The sequence below is a fragment of the Misgurnus anguillicaudatus genome, chromosome 3 (genome assembly GCF_027580225.2).
Source record: "Misgurnus anguillicaudatus chromosome 3, ASM2758022v2, whole genome shotgun sequence".
Classification (NCBI taxonomy): Eukaryota; Metazoa; Chordata; class Actinopteri; order Cypriniformes; family Cobitidae; genus Misgurnus; species Misgurnus anguillicaudatus.
In genome coordinates this window covers 10,653,209-10,671,358 of record NC_073339.2, presented here as the reverse complement: position 1 = coordinate 10,671,358, position 18,150 = coordinate 10,653,209, and the positions used below count along the sequence as shown (strand labels likewise).

The following is an 18,150-nucleotide window of genomic DNA, read 5'->3' as shown; positions in this document are numbered from 1 at the left end:
TGTCTTTGCAATCTAGGCTAAGCTACTTTATATTGAGTTATTTTATTGTTATGCCATTTAAATGGAAAGCAGAGTGACTTAAGGATATTATTTGCATCTTGCTTTTATTTTCTGGATTTTTGTCTCTCTTGCAGTACTTTTAGCAAATTCAATGTAAGGAAAATTACACTCAGAGTAATTTAGCATGGACACCAAATTGTGGGATTTTACACAAGCATTAAATTGTGAGTGTCTGTGAAAGATTATGCATGAGAAAATGGATGGAGAATTTTGAGTTTTAAATATGTTTTTTATGTACCAATGATTCAATTTCATAGCAGGCTTATAAAACAAACCCAGTGATGGGTTGAAAACTTGACCTTGATGTTTTGATCTGCCACACTTAATGGACATGATCTTGGATGGAAAATATTTGAAACCCTGAATAGAGCAAACATTCAACTGAAATATATTCGTTGTCGCCGAGTTGCGTCTAGTTACAAAAAATTGGTTTGAAGCTACCGTCAAACATAGATTTTCCACTAATGCAACAGCATTCATTTTGTTTTTTACTTGCAGTATAAAAGCATGGATAACAAAAATAAAGGTTTCAAGTTACACTATCTGTGATATATACCGAATTACACTCTGCTGCACTTTAGAGACAGAATGAAACACATTAAAGCCATCATTTTTCAGGAAGGGTGCCTGGGTGTCCAGACTCATCACAGTCAGAACAGAAGTGTTGATTAGGTCAACGCATCAAGCATTGTCTCATTGAAAGATGTCAGGCTGGTCATATCCACTCCTTGACGATTCATTAAAAAGAGAGGCTTCCCCCCACTCAGAAAACCACAAGCCACTTCAGGCCAACAAATCGACCCATCGGCCTGCTATATTAAAGAGCCTCTGCGCAGCCTGTGGTCAAAAACCTGAAAATAGCAATTGATCCTTACTTGCCATCTCAGCTTGGTAAGCCAGGGTTTTATTGATCAGCGAAGTCCACCAACGTCATTGGGTATCTTTAATGATACTAATGGCTGGATGTAATTGGCCATTTTATCCAACGGAACCAGAATTTTGAGGAAAGCTAGGTAGAGCTGGTAGAGCATTGAGCATTGCATTTTCTGTGAGGGTTTGGTTGAGTTCAGCGTCCAAATCTTCCTGTTGCTGAAGTGAAGCTTTTGAAGTTTATGAAACACTTAAGTGCTTCACTGTGAGTCTGACTCATCAGCAGAACACTGAATATAATTCAACAGCTAACTTAGGCATAGCAGATGGTTCAGAGATGACAAAACCTTCATTATCCTTTAGGCTTCTGCTGTCTAATCTTCCATTTCAAATTGAAGACAAATGGATCATCAATGTCTCTGCTAAAGAATTTCAACGGTTTTGTTTTTCTCGAGCTGTCTACGTAAATGATGCCAACATTCTGTCATGCCAGCATTTTGCCCACCATGACAGATATGTTGTTCCCGGAGATCCTTGTTAACGAGATGTCAATTAAATCAGATACGTGCAAAAACGGCTTCATTTGCAAGATTGAATTATATTTATATCATAGTTTTGACATGTCTACTACACTGTAAAAAATCTTTTTGCACTTACATTTTTATGTGTAATCAACTAGGAGAACTATCTTGAGAAGTGATGAGTTACTGTAACTTATTTAGTTGAGTTTGCTTTAATTATGGCGGTAACACTTTACTTGAAGCGGTGTTCATAAGACTGACATAACATCTTCATAATCATGACATGACATGTTCCATGAACATGAAGGAGATTGTATGCACGTTTATGACAACTGTCAATAAGTGTCATTCGTTTTTAATGCAAAGATGACATTGCTTGATATGTCTTTGTTATAACAACTTGACATAAACCAATACTTCATAACTTGTCATGACAACTTGACATTTCCAAGATAACATTACTGACCACTTGATACAAATTGAATTTGTCATTAAAATGTCATTAAGTGTTAATACTCTGTCATATAGTGTTATAACAGCGTCATGAATATTTTTCTTGACCTCAACTACAGTGGAACAAATATTATTTGTCATTAAAATGTCATTATGTGTTAATAATCTGTCATATAGTGTTATAACAGCGTCATAAATATTTTTCTTGACCTCAACTACAGTGGAACAAATATTATTTGTCATTAAAATGTCATTATGTGTTAATACTCTGTCATATAGTGTTATAACAACATCATGAATATTTTTCTTGACCTCAACTACAGTGGTACAAATATAATTTGTCATTAAAATGTCATTAAGTGTTAATACTCTGTCATATAGTGTTATAACAGCGTCATGAATATTTTTCTTGACCTCAACTACAGTAGAACAAATATTATTTGTCATTAAAATGTCATTAAGTGTTAATACTCTGTCATATAGTGTTATAACAGCGTCATGAATATTTTTCTTGACCTCAACTACAGTGGTACAAATATAATTTGTCATTAAAATGTCATTACGTGTTAATAATCTGTCATATAGTGTTATAACAGCGTCATAAATATTTTTCTTGACCTCAACTACAGTGGAACAAATATTATTTGTCATTAAAATGTCATTATGTGTTAATACTCTGTCATATAGTGTTATAACAACATCATGAATATTTTTCTTGACCTCAACTACAGTGGTACAAATATAATTTGTCATTAAAATGTCATTACGTGTTAATAATCTGTCATATAGTGTTATAACAGCGTCATAAATATTTTTCTTGACCTCAACTACAGTGGAACAAATATTATTTGTCATTAAAATGTCATTATGTGTTAATACTCTGTCATATAGTGTTATAACAACATCATGAATATTTTTCTTGACCTCAACTACAGTGGAACAAATATTATTTATCATTAAAATGTCATTAAGTGTTAATACTCTTGTCAAATAGTTTTATAACAACATCATGAATATTCTTGAGTTCATAAAGTTTTTTTTAAGTTAAGTTTCCTCCGTGTGTTTTACAAATAAAATCAATCATTTAATAATAATACTAATTAAAATTAATAAAATTATATTATCACAAAATTAAATTAAAACAGCACAATAATTGGGAAAAACAGTTAATTAAATTAAATTAAATTGGATATATTAAATCAATGAAAAGTTTTTGATACTTTTTTCTTCTATGTCAGAAAATCCCAGAACCCCCTGTGTGAGAAAAAACAAGTTCTGTTAGTTGTCAGTTTTTTATCTATTGTACATGTGTATTATTTTATGTATACATAAAGTTAATTATAATCTTTTGACGTGTCTGTTGCATTTTTTAAAAATGATTTGACCTATTAACACTTAATGACATTCAAATGGTAGTTTAATGTAATGTTAACCCATAAAGCTAGGATTCTTAAGTTTGATAATTTTGATAAGTTTTGATAAGTTTGAAACATAGTTATGTTTATGACTGATTTATGGCAAATTATAATCTATTGGTTTATGTCAAGTTGTCATAACATAGACATCTCAAACAATGTCATCTTTGCATTAAAAATTATATAATTGACCCTTACTGACAGTTGTCATATATGTGCATAAAATCTCTCATGTGTTATGTCTATGTGGATTATATGTTATTTTATCATATTTATATTTTCCTTTGAGTCCAGATCTTTGTCACTTACTACCTGAAATCCAGCAGACAAGCTAAACTCTCTGTTTTCTCGCTGTGACTCACTCCTGAGCATCTCATGTGTCTTATCTTGTGCGTTTGAAAACAAACACTTGTCTGCTAAAAGATTTAGCATGTTTCAGTGTCAGAGATATATATCCTGTGGGTTTTATATTGCCTTCATAATAACATTCTTTCATTATTATTTCATTGCTTCAAAAAAGATGTATTAAAGTAAAAACTAAATAAACAATGCAAGGAAAAGCGAAGGCCAAGAGGAATAAAAAGATGAAGCAGTAAGTGAGACAGGGAATGAGCAGGTTTATTGAAAGGATAAACAGAGTAATACAGAGATAGTGAATTGATGTATGCAAGTTATTATGAGTTTGTAAAGGATTTGACAGCCAATGTCAAATAAAACGTTAAATATGAGATCTCATATTCTGTGAAGTCGCAGTCTAATAATGAAATTTCGAGCATCAACGTTTGATTTCACTCATTGATTTTACATAGATTTTTCACATGACTTTACTCAGTCAATATTAAAGATATCAAGAATATATGTTCAATTAATTGTTCATATAATATATATATTTTTTATTATATATGATGATTTTTTATGCAGAAAACAATAAATCACAAAAAATGGCTTTACATGGGTTTTTACAGATTAAGTCATGTATGATATATAAGTTTATCTTTGTAATAATCTCTTAATGTTTAACAGTCAAAGAAAGAGTAAAAAAACTAATGTTCACGATCACAATGGATATGCTAATGCTTCTGTTCTTTGGTTACACTTTTAGACGGTTTCATCGGACGCACGTAATACACGTCTGGATCCGAACTTTACTTCCGGTTTCGTTTTTTTAAAGGTCTGACTAGTTGCTATGCTGATCTCTTAAACAAATGCCTCGTCGAAAATAACAAATGTTTTGGTTTCCTAGGTAATCTATGTGTTGTTTTTTTACTTGTTATATAAATAAACTACGTTTAAAGTACTTTTTGTTTATTTATTATTAGCGGCGGAGTTTACCGGAAGTTACGTGCGGACCACGACAGCCGCTTGTTTATGTTGTTACTGCTGAAACCGTTTATACAAAAATAAAATGTTAAAGTCATCCACTGTGGGATTATAAAACTCATCCCCTATATTCAAACCCCAGTCACATCAGCTCCTCTTCAGCGATCTGACCATTCCCTTGAGGGCATTGCCTCACGGGACGGCTCAGAAAAGCCAGTGGAAAACTCCTCAGGTGCTCACTGACCTCTTGCATCTTTCACAACGCTCGAAATACCTCCCGAGAGACGAGAGAAGGGTATAGATGCTGAAGAATGGTAAAGAAGTATAGACGAAATATGGATGAATAATACAAATTCATAAGATATCACGTTCCCCAAGAAAAACATGTGAGGCATTCAAAAAAGGCTGCACCTGTAATTATGTGACACTAGAAAAGATTATTATACTTAACAGATATTTAAAGATGACCTATAGATGAGTTGTTTAAAAGTATACCTCAAAGATACATGTTTGTACCTAAATCAGACATTAAGACCTTTTGAAACCTCCCGGTGGCAGCTTTTGTACCTTGATTTCCGACCTTGATATATTCACAAGGTTTCGTGATATAGTCATGTAATTTTTTTATTCTTTTTTCGTGATATTATCACAAATTTCCGTTTTATTTATCACGTATTGGTTACTCAACTGCTTTTTCCTATTTTTTAAACCATTGTCGCTTTGGTTTAGGGTTAGATTTGGTGCTTGCATTAGAATGTCACTTTATAAATTTGATTTATACTATATTTTCTGATTTTTTTATATGTCGCCTGGCGTTAGGGTTAGAGTTGGGTTTGGGTAGGGATGTCATTTTATGTAAATCGAACCCTAAACCGAAGTGACAATGGTAAGAAAATAGGACAAAACAGTTGAGCAACCAATACGTGACAATCACACGAAAACAGAAATTCGTTATACTATCACGAAAAAACGTGGAAATTCGTGATAATATCACAAAAAAAGAGTCTAAAAATAACGTGACTATATAACGAAATTTCCTGAGACTGGGCTGTATATATTTGTATGTTACTTTCTCTTAAATAATTAAGTTAAACAATTTCAACTTTTTTTCTAAGTTATGTCAACTTATTATTTAATTATCTTTATTTGATGGCATAAACCACTACACCACTGGTTACCATTAAAAGTTCATTGGTTTAAAGGGACACATCTCTTTGTTTTGAAAATAGTCTCATTTTTCAGCTCCCCTAGAGTTAAAAATTAGATTTTCAACGTTTTGGAATCCATTCAGCTGATCTCCGGGTCTGGCGTTACCACTTTTAGCAGCTTAGCATAATACATTGAATCTGATTAGACAATTAGCATTGCGCTAAAAAATGACTCTCATTCCGGCATACCACGGCTACAAAAATAATTTAACGCAGTGCCCGAAAATAGTCCCCTGCTATTGAAAGTTACCAAGGGGACTATTTTCGGGCGCTGCGTAATATCATTGCGCCCTCTGCACCCATGGTACGGCACCAAAGTCCTTGATTATTACGCTAGAATGAGAGTACAGTTCCTCGCCATATCGGCCTAGAAAATCGCAACTTTTAATTTTTCGTCGGTCTTGGTACACAATGTAACCACAGAAGAGTCAAGTTTTAAGTGGGAGAATATCAAAACTCTTTGGTTATTTTTTAGCTCGATACACATGGTCTAATCAGATTCAATGGATTATGCCAAGCTATGCTTAAAGTTCTAGTGCCAGACCCGGAGATCAGCTGAATGGATTTCAAAACGGTAAAAATCAAATGTTTAACTCCAGGGGAGCTGGAAAATTTGCATACTTTCAAAACAAAGTAATGTGTCCCTTTAAAGCAATACACTTTTAATGGTAACATTTACACACGTTTTAGCTTCAGGTCTGACATCAAGTTTATGGTTTCTATTGCGTTATGATCTGCCTTTGATCGGTCCTACAGTAGATCAGCATCAGGTTTGCTTTGCATTCGTCTTCCACTGTCAGTCTGGCAGTGTTAAGTGATTCGGAGAGTTTACATTTAGTACAGTACAGTACAGTAAATGGTACATATTAAGGACTCACTAATTTTATTTTAATTTGATGTCCCTCAATTTTCTCCTGTACTTTAAAAATGATAATCTGATTTATTTTGGTGTCCTAACTATGCATCATTTAGCTGTTAAGCTTCATTTTCCAACAGTGACACACGCATAACATCTTCGGCAGAGCCAGTACACGCTAATCAGAGAAATGTGACTTCTGCTTTTAGCGAATACATTAGCGGGCGAGACTTTACCCGGCAGAGGCTCGCTGTCAATCAAACGCCACGGCCTTTTCACCGTGGGTGAATAAAACAGCATGTGAGACGGACCGCAGATCAATCGCCGTGACGTGTTTGCTTTTAATGGCTGTACAGATTACAGATGATTGACACTAGCATAACCGCACATTACACTTTAATCAAAGGGCCTGGGATGGAATCCCATTCACCGAGGGCCGTGTGAAAACATCTCCTGCATTTACATAAGACTGCGGATGTAAACATGTAATATACGTGTCTAGACGCATACAGTCAATGAATCCTTTTACATTTAAGCAAGCTCTAAAAATACGCTTTTTAAATATGCATGTGCATTCCCTGGGTATTGAACTCATGACCTTTTGCATTGCTAACTGCTTTAACAGCTGAGCTAAGTTTTATTTTTAAAGACCACCGGGTATTAATTATTATAAACTGCTTAGAGAAATCTAGCAGCAGCCACTTAAGGACATTATATTAGTCGCAATTGCAGAGCTGTGCTCATGCTATTTAATAGGGAACAGATATAAATAAACTTGTGAATCTGCGAGGCTTTCCAGATATTTTTTCTGTGGTTGTTACGGAGGATGTAGATGAAAGGACGAGAGGATCGAAGGTACGCCTGCTGAATCTCTGAAGAATGCGTCGCAGCCGCACACCTGTGACTCGGCTGCACCTCGGAAAAAACTAGGACTAAAGTTATATTAGGGTTGCTGTGAAGTATTGTTGTTTCATGGCAAAGGCAGCCGGGAGACAGATAGCATAACGCTTGTGTTGGACTGGAAAATAGCGTGCATGTTTTGTGAAAGTAGCAGATGGTGCATTGTGGGTAAAAGGGTGCTGCTAAAATGAAAGGCGTTAGAGGATGTGACAGAAACATTGAAAAACAAGGGGAGTTTCTATAGCAATACTTAATCTACCAAACAAATGGGACTATTTGAGTATGATGTCTATTTACACGTATTCTTGAATTGCATGGCACAGCGCGAGCATAATTTCCGACTGTCGCATATTTTGTCTCTGGTGGCCTTGCTTAAATTGCTCCTCTCTTCAAAACGGTTTATGGCGTATCAGATTTAGGATGGTGACTTTGCACGGCAGCGGAAATGTGCGTGTCCTGCGGCATTAAGCTAATGCAACACTTCTAAGATTTTATTGAGTAATTACGTGTAATTTAAGGAGGGTTTAAAACGGCGACCAATATCTCATTCGCAAAAAAATCAGTCTATTATTCTGGTTATTTATACATCCATTAAACTGAGTTCTATGAGGCTAATTTTCAAAACGAAGCATATTTCTGATAGATTAAAGACTGCTTTCAAAGAGTATTTATAATGCAGACATTGTGCTGTTCTATCTAAGCACTGACCTTTTTAGTACTGAGAGAGAGAGGGGGTATGGATAGAGAAAAAGCAGAGACATTTGGAGATATATAGTGAGAGCGGGCCACAACGTTTTTTGGTTTTGGCTCAATCATTCAAAAAATATTTGAGTTTGATTAATTATATTTTTACAACACACACATTTCTGCTACAAATGACCATTTAAAGTTTGTTTCTAGTACTTACCATTCTTGGACAATTACACCAAATGTGACAGAAGTGCAAACGTTACAACTTACCCCTATAGGTGGGGTTAATTGTAACAGGCAGGGGGTTAGTTGTAACACTTGCTAAAAATTAAGTTTGCAGGCAATTATTTCAATCCTGTTTTGTTTATATATCTGTCTATAATAGACCGGTATTCACAGTGTATTCATTCATCCAGCTCTTTACTAACAATATTTCAATTATAAATGTATACAAATGTCTAAATATGTGAGGAAAAAGCAGCACAATTATGATGAAAAAAAATGTATGTGACGCAGTCTGTAATAACCATACTACAGTTTCAAAATCTAATTTTGAGATAATGAGCATCAAAGTCTGATTTTAGCCATTCATTTCAATACAATTTTAATCTTAGATGTAACCTAATTCAATCAATATTAAAGATATGAAAAAAAAATACATTTGACACATGATTTTTGATAAGACCGGCACATTTATTTTGTTGGCAGCCAGCAATCATTCGTGTGTAGCCTATTTAAAACAATGGCAAGAATTACGCAAACGTTAGCTGTTTTCATATCGCAAGTGCTGAGGGGTTAGTAGTAACACAGCGTTACAATTAACCCCGCTGGGTCAAAATATTTCCAAGCCCACCAAAAAGTTGCTAAGAGCTGCAGACATATTTCAAAACAATGCTATGTTTTAGTCAACAAGACACTGATTAATATGACATAGCATTGGATTTGGTATCTTACACACCCAACTAAGAAACCGAATAAACATATGATGAAAAAATTTACTTACATGTCACCAAAACAATCGTTCATCAATAACTCTCTGGAAAAACATTATACATTTCCAATAATTTGCGGGAGATCATATTTTGGCATCATAAAAAATACCGGAAAAACAAAACGCTCAACCTTATGCAACAATGTAAACAGTTACAACTAACCCTGCATTAGTTTTTGCCCCGCGCACCCCTAGTGAACAGAACAATAAAGGAAAATCATATGTACAAATATAAAACAACTAATGAACAATGTTTTACAATAAAATAAGAAAATGCCTTTTTATTAATTTACAAACTTTTGAAGCAATGCTGAAAATGCTTAAGCAATGAGTTTTCCCAAAACTTTCATTTCTATTTCATTGACATAAATGTAATGTGACCTCCTTCGTACTCACTCTAATGATGCTTGAAAGAATTGTATAGACCAGTGGCTTTACTTTATACAGTGTATCAAATGCACTTCTGTAGATTTCAGTAACCCATGGTGATAGTCATTTGCTCTTAACTTCTGTTCTTATGATTTTGCATATGTTTCGGAACCCATCTTCCCGGATTGCTATCAAAAATCACATATGGGATGTAGTCATGGGTGACATTTTCTGACATAAACAGGAGCAGCTTCGTTTCATCTGTCTGTCAGGGGAACAAAATGAGCAATCCTAGAGTTTTCCATTTGGAAAGAAACACGTTTACTGTAGAGTAGTGTGAAGGTATTTTTAGAGTTCTGGGATGTTTTACCCAAGCCATGACTAAAAACTAGTTTACTCATCACACATATTCTTCTCCTATATTTAGTTACCACAATATAAAAAAAAACATTACACTGGAAAAAATAGTAAAAAATAGTTCCTAGCTGTCACTTGGGTGGTACCCTTTCAAAAAGTATACCATTGTACCTAAAGAGTTTATATTACTTCATCAAAGGTTCATTTTGGTACCAAATGTTTACATACTGTATGTGTAGCTAAATGGTGACTTGGCAATGGCAATTTGTGTATATTTTAAAGGGTGGCTAATTCTAATTAATTAGTACGACCACATTTGTACATTTTGTACAATTTGCCATTGTGATGTTGGGGTTAGGGTTGGGGTTTCGTTATTGTTTTTATGATAATTATACGAATTAGCCAACTCATAAAATATGTATGAATTCTTGTGAGATCAGGCTGTATTAGGACCTCTTAAAGGGTACTGCCCCGTGACAGCTTGGGACTAGGGCTGCATAATGATTAATCACCACTAATCGTTTGCAAAATAAAGGTTTTTGTTTACATCATATATGTGTTTGTACTGTGTATAATAATTATGTATATATAAATACACAAACATGCATGTATGATTTTAAGAAAAATATATATTTATAGATTAAATATTTATATATAAAATATAAATTATGTATAAATATAAAAATGTATATACACAAAATACTTTTTAAATATTTACTGTATGGTGTAAACAAAAACTTTTTTTTGCAAACGATTAGTCGGGATTAATCGTTATGCAGCCCTACTTGGGACTAGTTTTGGACAATTTTTCTGACAGTAATACATAAATATAAATATATTGTTGTATTGGATTAAAGCTAATTTTGTTTAGCTAATTTCGTTTTTGAATTCTGATGGTGCTAAAATAGGACTTAATCTTTTTTGCCCTTTGAGTTTGGAGTAAAAATATAACCTGGGAGATTTGCAAGATGGCACGATTAGCATTACAGCCCGTTTGAAAGACTTGTTTTAGCAAAACTTAATGTTTTTACTTAAAGGGATACTTCACCGATTTAGCATTCAGCTTTTTATCTGTAGAAACCCGGCAGTATTACTGAATGACCATGTTTCCCTCCCTCATTTCCCCCTGAGAGGAGAGATATCTGCATTTTGGTTCTGCAAAAAAGTCCTCCGATGATGTAATATGACGATTTTTGCATCATCGGAGGACTTTTTTGCAGAATCAAAATGCAGATATCTCTCCTCTCAGGGGGAAATGATGGAGGGAAACATGGTCATTCAGTAATACTGCCGGGTTTCTACAGATACAAAGCTGAATGCTAAATCGGTGAAGTATCCCTTTAAAGGTGCAATGTGTAATTTTTAGAAGGATCTTTTGACAGAAATGCAAAATAATATACAAAACTATATTGTCAGGGGTACATAAAGACCTTTTTATAATGAACCGTTATGTGTTTATTACCTTAGAATGAGACGTTTAATCTACACAGAGGGTCCCCTTACGTGGAAGTCGCCATTTTGTGCTGCCATGTTTCTACAGAAGCCCTTAACGGACAAACTTTAAGTTGTCTCCGTCAATGACATGTTTTTCCGGTGGTGGCTACCATAGCTTCTCAATGCTTTTCAAAAGCGAGAGGTGAGCAGTGGACTGAACCGTTGGTTGTAATTCACAACCTCACCACTGGATGCCGCTAAAATTTACATGCTGCACCTTTAAAGAGCACTTAAACACTCATAATTGCTCCCGCTTTGGACTCAGCCTGTAAGTAAACTCCTGTTAGCATTGCATTGTGACTGAATCTTTCAAACATGGTAAGTAGCGTCACATTTCCTGCTGATGTCAGAGGTATTCAGGCTAATCACAATGTACAGATTAGCTGGCCAATCAGGGACACAGCGCTTTTCAAATCAATGAGTTTTGTACAAAACTTGTGTTTCAGAAAGAGAGTGAAACGTGGAGCTACAAAAATGTACGTCATGTGGAAAATAATGTGTTTTTTGAAACATAAAATATGCAAACACTTTGTATTATACCAAATACACAAAATAACGTTGTTTTTTAGCAATGAAATACGTGCAATTTAAATGTGCTGGGTTCTTCCAGCCAGCATTGATTCAAACATTACTCAATTCAATTTGTTTAAGCCTAATTGAATTCCCTTTTCTATTTCTCTTTATAATGGGACAGATCACAGGCCATCTGAACAAATTATGTTCAAAGGTGTTACTATACCGAAACGTCATATTTGTAGAAAATACTTTTTTGTCATCCAGCATAAGGTACACTTCAACCATGAGTACAAGTATTTTAAGAAACGGACCAGTTGCAGCCCAGAAACCGTTCTTGTGGAAATCAGAGGAAATCGCAGCAGCAACGTGAATGTTCACAAAGCATGCAGTGACAACCAGGAAGAGAAAGTCATACAGCGTGCGAATAAAAAATGTCTGATTCACAAAGACGGCAGCATGTCAGAAGTACACTGATGACCGCCTACAGCTTTCTGTGAAGCATCTTTTTCATGCTTAGAGGTTGTGTTTCAGTCAATGGTAGAGTCAAAATGCAACGAGTTTCATCATTTCTTGAATGTTTCAATTTTTTGTTAAACCAGCTGTCATCTTGTTTTTCTATTTAAAGCCTGTTTCAAACAATGTTAGCGGCCATTTACTGGTGACCCCGTAGCGCTGAATTCATATATATTCGTATAAATAAGCGTTCAAGTATAAATAAGGCTGTGTGGGACTGATCGAATACAAATTGAAAAGACAAAATAAATATAAATATATATATGAAGAGTTTGGTTCCAAAACACAATAAATCCATTTTGACAAATTTTGGTAAAAACATGTTTTTTATACCAAGAAAGTGACAAGATGAAAAACACTAATTTCTGTTACAAACTTTCACATAGCATCTTTAGGTTATAAAAGCATAAACATTTCAAATCCATAACTTGATTTTCAAAGATTTACAACGAATTAAACGAATTATTTTTCCCACAAAATGCAATAAATCCATGATCAAGTTTTTTTTTTTCAAAATTCTATTAATCTATTCAATCAATGTTTAAATGTGCATTCATTTTTGCCATTTTATATTCATTTAGTTGAACAGTTGTACACACTGATTAAAAAAATAAACATTAATGGCATTAATTAAAACACTTACTTTGTCATATTAGGAACATTGTCATTGCTGCGCGGTTATACTTGACGTCGTCGCTTAACATTTTTCACAGCGATCAGCTGTGATTCTTGTTGACTTTGAGTAAAATTATGGAACGTTTTTCATAAGATCCCCTGGGATCAATGTGTTAGCACGAGAGAAGCTAGATGCTGTCAGGAGAACAAGCGATCGTCTCCCGAGTGCCTCTCGCGTAAATTATTAGATGTTTGATGGCTTACATTTCTTTCCCGTCACAGAAAACCATCACAGGTTTATCAATGCTATTAAAGTATTATTTAGTTTTTGTTTGTTCGTTGATCACGAAGTACAAAGTAGATGAGGGAAAACTAAGATTCCGTGTACTCAACGCGCCGCCATTGTTTGTTTACGTTGCGTGAACGGTGGGCTGTAATTTGTGGAGCGGATTTATTGCATTCTGTAGAAAAGGAGGAGTGGCGTTTATTGCGTTTTGTGAAAAAAGGGAGAAAAGATGACAGAATAATATGGCGGATATTGGATTTTGCGTAAAATTAAGAATTTACTTTTAAAAACTGACCTGTTATAATACTGATTTTGGCAGTAACTCATTTTTTTCAAAAATGGCATATATTGCGTTTTGGAACCAAACTCTTCATATATATATATATATATATATATATATATATATATATATATATATATATATATATATATATATATATATATATTAGGGGTGGAACGGTACACAGAAGTCCCGGTTCGGTTCGTACCTCGGTTCAGGCGCCACGGTTCGATTCACTTTCGGTACAATGGAGGGAAAAGCAAAACAAAAATGAAGAAGGCATTTTTTTAGTACTTAAGCTAATCTTAAAAACATAGGTGTCCTTATCAGTGTTATTTTCAGATGTCATGAATATGAACTGAAATGCATTTAACATACTATCTCGTATTTCAAAAATGTATACCTCTTTAAGTAATCTTGTACTCATCTTTCATACAAATATGGGTTCAAATGTATTACAAGTGTTACCTAAATACATTTTAAAATTACATTTTGGCCTTATTTCATATTAATGTACTAAAGAACAAAAAAATAGGCTTGTAGGATGAATTAATAGGTGTGTACGACTTCACGAGGGGCTGCAAGAAACGACAAGTGGATGACGTCAGAGTAACACGAGAGCGATTTGAAATCAGCCTCCTCCGTAAGATTTCTCGCGGTACTCTGACGCTGATGGCGCTGCGTAAAGTTGAGCACGCTTAAAAAACTGAAAGCAGCTGAACTCGACAGAACTGCCCTGCGTATGCCTGTTGTATATAGCAGGACAATTTATCTCCTACTTCTCAGCGTGAGAAATACAAAGTGTGGCGTTTGAACTGACTGAAATGCGTGTTTGTCAAGGTGAATGCGTGAGACTTGAGAGCCCTGATTAGATGTATTTCCACTCACATACCTAACAACTGCTGAACAACGCCGATGCAAGGTCCTCGTCTTTTCCACCAATCTCTCGCCTGTACTATTGTAACTGACTGGAAAACTGAAGTTTTGCCAAACTTGCAATCTTAAAGAGGCTGGCGGAAAGAGACTCTTGTGGAACACCACTTGTCATACTCGCTGTCGGCTGCTCACTAACTGACTGGACCGGCGTGGACGTGACAAAAAAATGCAGAGTGCCAGAGAATGTAGACGGGCTCTGATAGAGCGCATACATAGGCGGAGCTCGGCTGCATTGGCGCCAATCAGAGCTTCAGAGCTAAAGCGGGGCAACAGATTAGCTGTCTATAAAGAACCCGCGTATCTAACAGTAGTTCCGCATTACATTAATTATTTTGCACACAAGTTTTTTTATTTTCATACGGTGTATTCTCCGTTTAAATTCATGCACCGAACCGTGACCCCCGTACCGATTCGGTTCGAAACGAATACATGTATTGTTCCACCCCTAATATATATATATATATATATATATATATATATATATATATATATATATATATATATATATATATATACACTGTATGTACTGTACTTTATATGTAAGTAGTGTTACACAAGGGGTTTCAACTTATTTTATGCTTTTTTATTATATTTTTTTGGGAGACATCTTTACCAAGGTAACTTATTCAAAGTATTGATTTTATACTGTACTGTACAGTATGTGTGTTCCCTGGAACTTGAACCAAGGATTCTGAAAATAACAAGATTGAACACTGCTATTACTATGAATAGGACAATGCAACACTCTCTGGGTGTTTCTCAAACGCCAGGATGTGTCCAAGGAAGGCTGCATATCTTGGCTGCCACGTCAAGGACATTTAAATCCAAAAGATGCTTCGAAATTCGTTTGAAGGATGCATAAACTGTGTTTTTTGTGCTCTCAAATGACCCAACTATCATTTGCACAAATTCAAAAAACATTGCGAGAATCAAATTGGCACTTTCTTCACCCAATGTCATTCTCAAATATAAACCAAACATTGGTAGGAAACGAGTGGGCACCTAATTTCAGTGTGAAATGTAAGACAAAAACATGTTTTATGCACAATGTTTTGTAAAATAATCACAATATTAAACTGCAATTTTTGTATAGCACTGGGAGACCACAAATATTGACATATAATTCTCATTCACAGAACTGAATTAATAGAAAGTTGTAAAACGTTTTTGTGGTGATACATTGCATTATCTTCAACTTCTTACTTGAAAGTTTTTTATGACAATTCCATAGAGACAGAGCGCCGTTATGCAAATTTGAAAACCACGCCCACCGGGGGGGAAATCAATCCAACCGTCTCCATTGACTTTGTATTGTGAGAAGCCACCTCCTTGTCATTTCTGGCTTATAACAAAAAACTGAATAATGCCTAAAAGCTGCTGTGTGACAATATGTACAGCTAACAAGCCAAAGAACACAGAAATAAGTTTTTATAAGCTGTCGAGCCGTGAAACCCAGCCTTTAAGGAGAATAAAGTGGATCGCCGACTGCGTTTCCCCCTAGTGGACGCAGTTCTACTAATAGAAGTACTATGAAAAGTAGCCTGTATCCATTTTTGTGTCTTTAAACGCTCGTTTTTTTTGGGTCGACAGCTTATAAAAACTTATTTACAGATTAAACTTAAAAACAGAATAATACCTAAAAGCTGCTGTGTGACAAGGTGTACATCTAACACGCCAAAAAAAATAAATAAATAATTTTTTGTGAGCTGTCGACTTCAAAAGGCGAGCGTTTTAGACACAGAAATGGAAACAGGCAACTTTTCATAGTACTCCTATTAGTAAAACTGCGTCCAATAGGGGGAAACGTAATCGGCGATCCACTTTATTCTCCTTAAAGACTGGGTTTTACGGCTCGACAGCTTATAAAAACTTATTTCTGTGTTCTTTGGCTTGTTAGCTGTACATATTGTCCCAAAGCAGCTTTTAGGCATTATTCAGTTTTTTGTTATAAGCCAGAAATGACAAGGAGGCGGCCTTTTGCAATACAAAGTCAATGGAGACTGTTGGATTGATTTCCCCCCCGGTGGGCGTGGTTTTCAGGTTGTGACGCGCTGCGCTCTGTCTCTATGGGGGTAGGAACCATTATGACGTTGCCATGGACACTTATTAGACCGTATCATTCTAGCGGTTAAAGTTGTGGAGGACTCTAACCTTGAATTGAATTGAATTGAATTGAATTGAATTGAATTGAATTGAAGTGCTAGAAACAACTTTGAAAAGGTGCAATTTGAGTTTAACTCTTTCCCCGCCATTGACGAGTTAACTGTCAATTAAGAGAAGACGCTTCCCCGCCAATGATGAGTTTTTCTGGCAATTCGTATTTCCGCTATTATCCTCCAGGTGGACCCAACTTATAAAATCCAGTATTCCCTTAGGGCAAACAGTTCAAATAAGTAGTATGTTGTTAAATTGTGATTTTAGCATGTGATTATCTGTCTTCCCTTTTCAAGTTATTATGATTTTAGTCTTGCATGAATATAATAACTGCAGATGCAAACATGGCCGCCTAATGATGTGACTTTCTAAATAGACATTACTTAAATCTTTTATACTGCTACTTCAGTGCTCAACCAGAGAACTACAGGAACATAGTATTGAATATAAAGCAATTGTATTTAGTATTTATCAGTTCCCTCCCCCTCAGACAATTAAAATCCTGTTTAGCACGTCACCAGCAAAGGATCGATCCAGTATAGTGTACTAATAGGGGAATGAAATTAGAAGGCACCATTTTAAACATGCCATGGTCAGAGAGGCATCTAGGCTGATCAAAAGATTCATAGTTACAAAGTGAGGCGCTGCCAGCCAGCTGTGTATGATTTTGTTCACCCTTTCCTCTACATTTTCACTCCCTGCTGTTCCACTAATGACCACAACTCCCCACCAGCTCCATTAATTCTGAATGCACCCAATGTAAGTGTTTCATCATTATACACCAAACCTATCGACTGAATGAATAAAAAGTTGATGTTATTTCTTCAACAGTAGTGGAAGCTTTAAAATGTGTGTCAACTAACTAGTGTTTGTTCATTCTGGTCATCTGCTTCATTCTGGTTTAAATCACCTTTCAATACAAAGATGTGTGGTTATGATGTAGATCTAAGGGACAACCACCGAGAAATTATTGTTGTCTGTGGTTGTTGTTTCTGTGCTAGCATGCCATGCCATGGGTACTGTAGGCAGTATGGCCACTGTAGACTATTTTGGTTACAAGCATTTGTTTGTAAAGCATTGTGTCAGCAATGAAAAGGTCATGTGTTCAATGCCTAGGGAACAGACATACTGATAAAACGTTTATCGGTATTCGCGCATAGTTGGACGCTTGAACATTTGAGTTTACTCGCTTCATTCGCGCGTGAAATTCAAGTCATTCGAGACATTAACGTGGAAATTTGCATCATGTGAGGGGCTTCTGTGGCAATTTGCGCCGAACGCGCTGCGCTACCGCGCATAACACGCCGCAGGATGCCTAATCGCGTCTTTGCATTGACTTAACATGT

The 18,150-nt window shown here is 35.4% G+C and overlaps 1 protein-coding gene across 1 annotated transcript in view; it reads left to right on the top strand.

Annotated features, from left to right (window-relative positions):
* sorcs3a (sortilin related VPS10 domain containing receptor 3a) overlaps positions 1–18,150 on the top strand; it is a 314,187-nt gene that overhangs the window by 168,757 nt on the left and 127,280 nt on the right. The window lies entirely within an intron of this gene.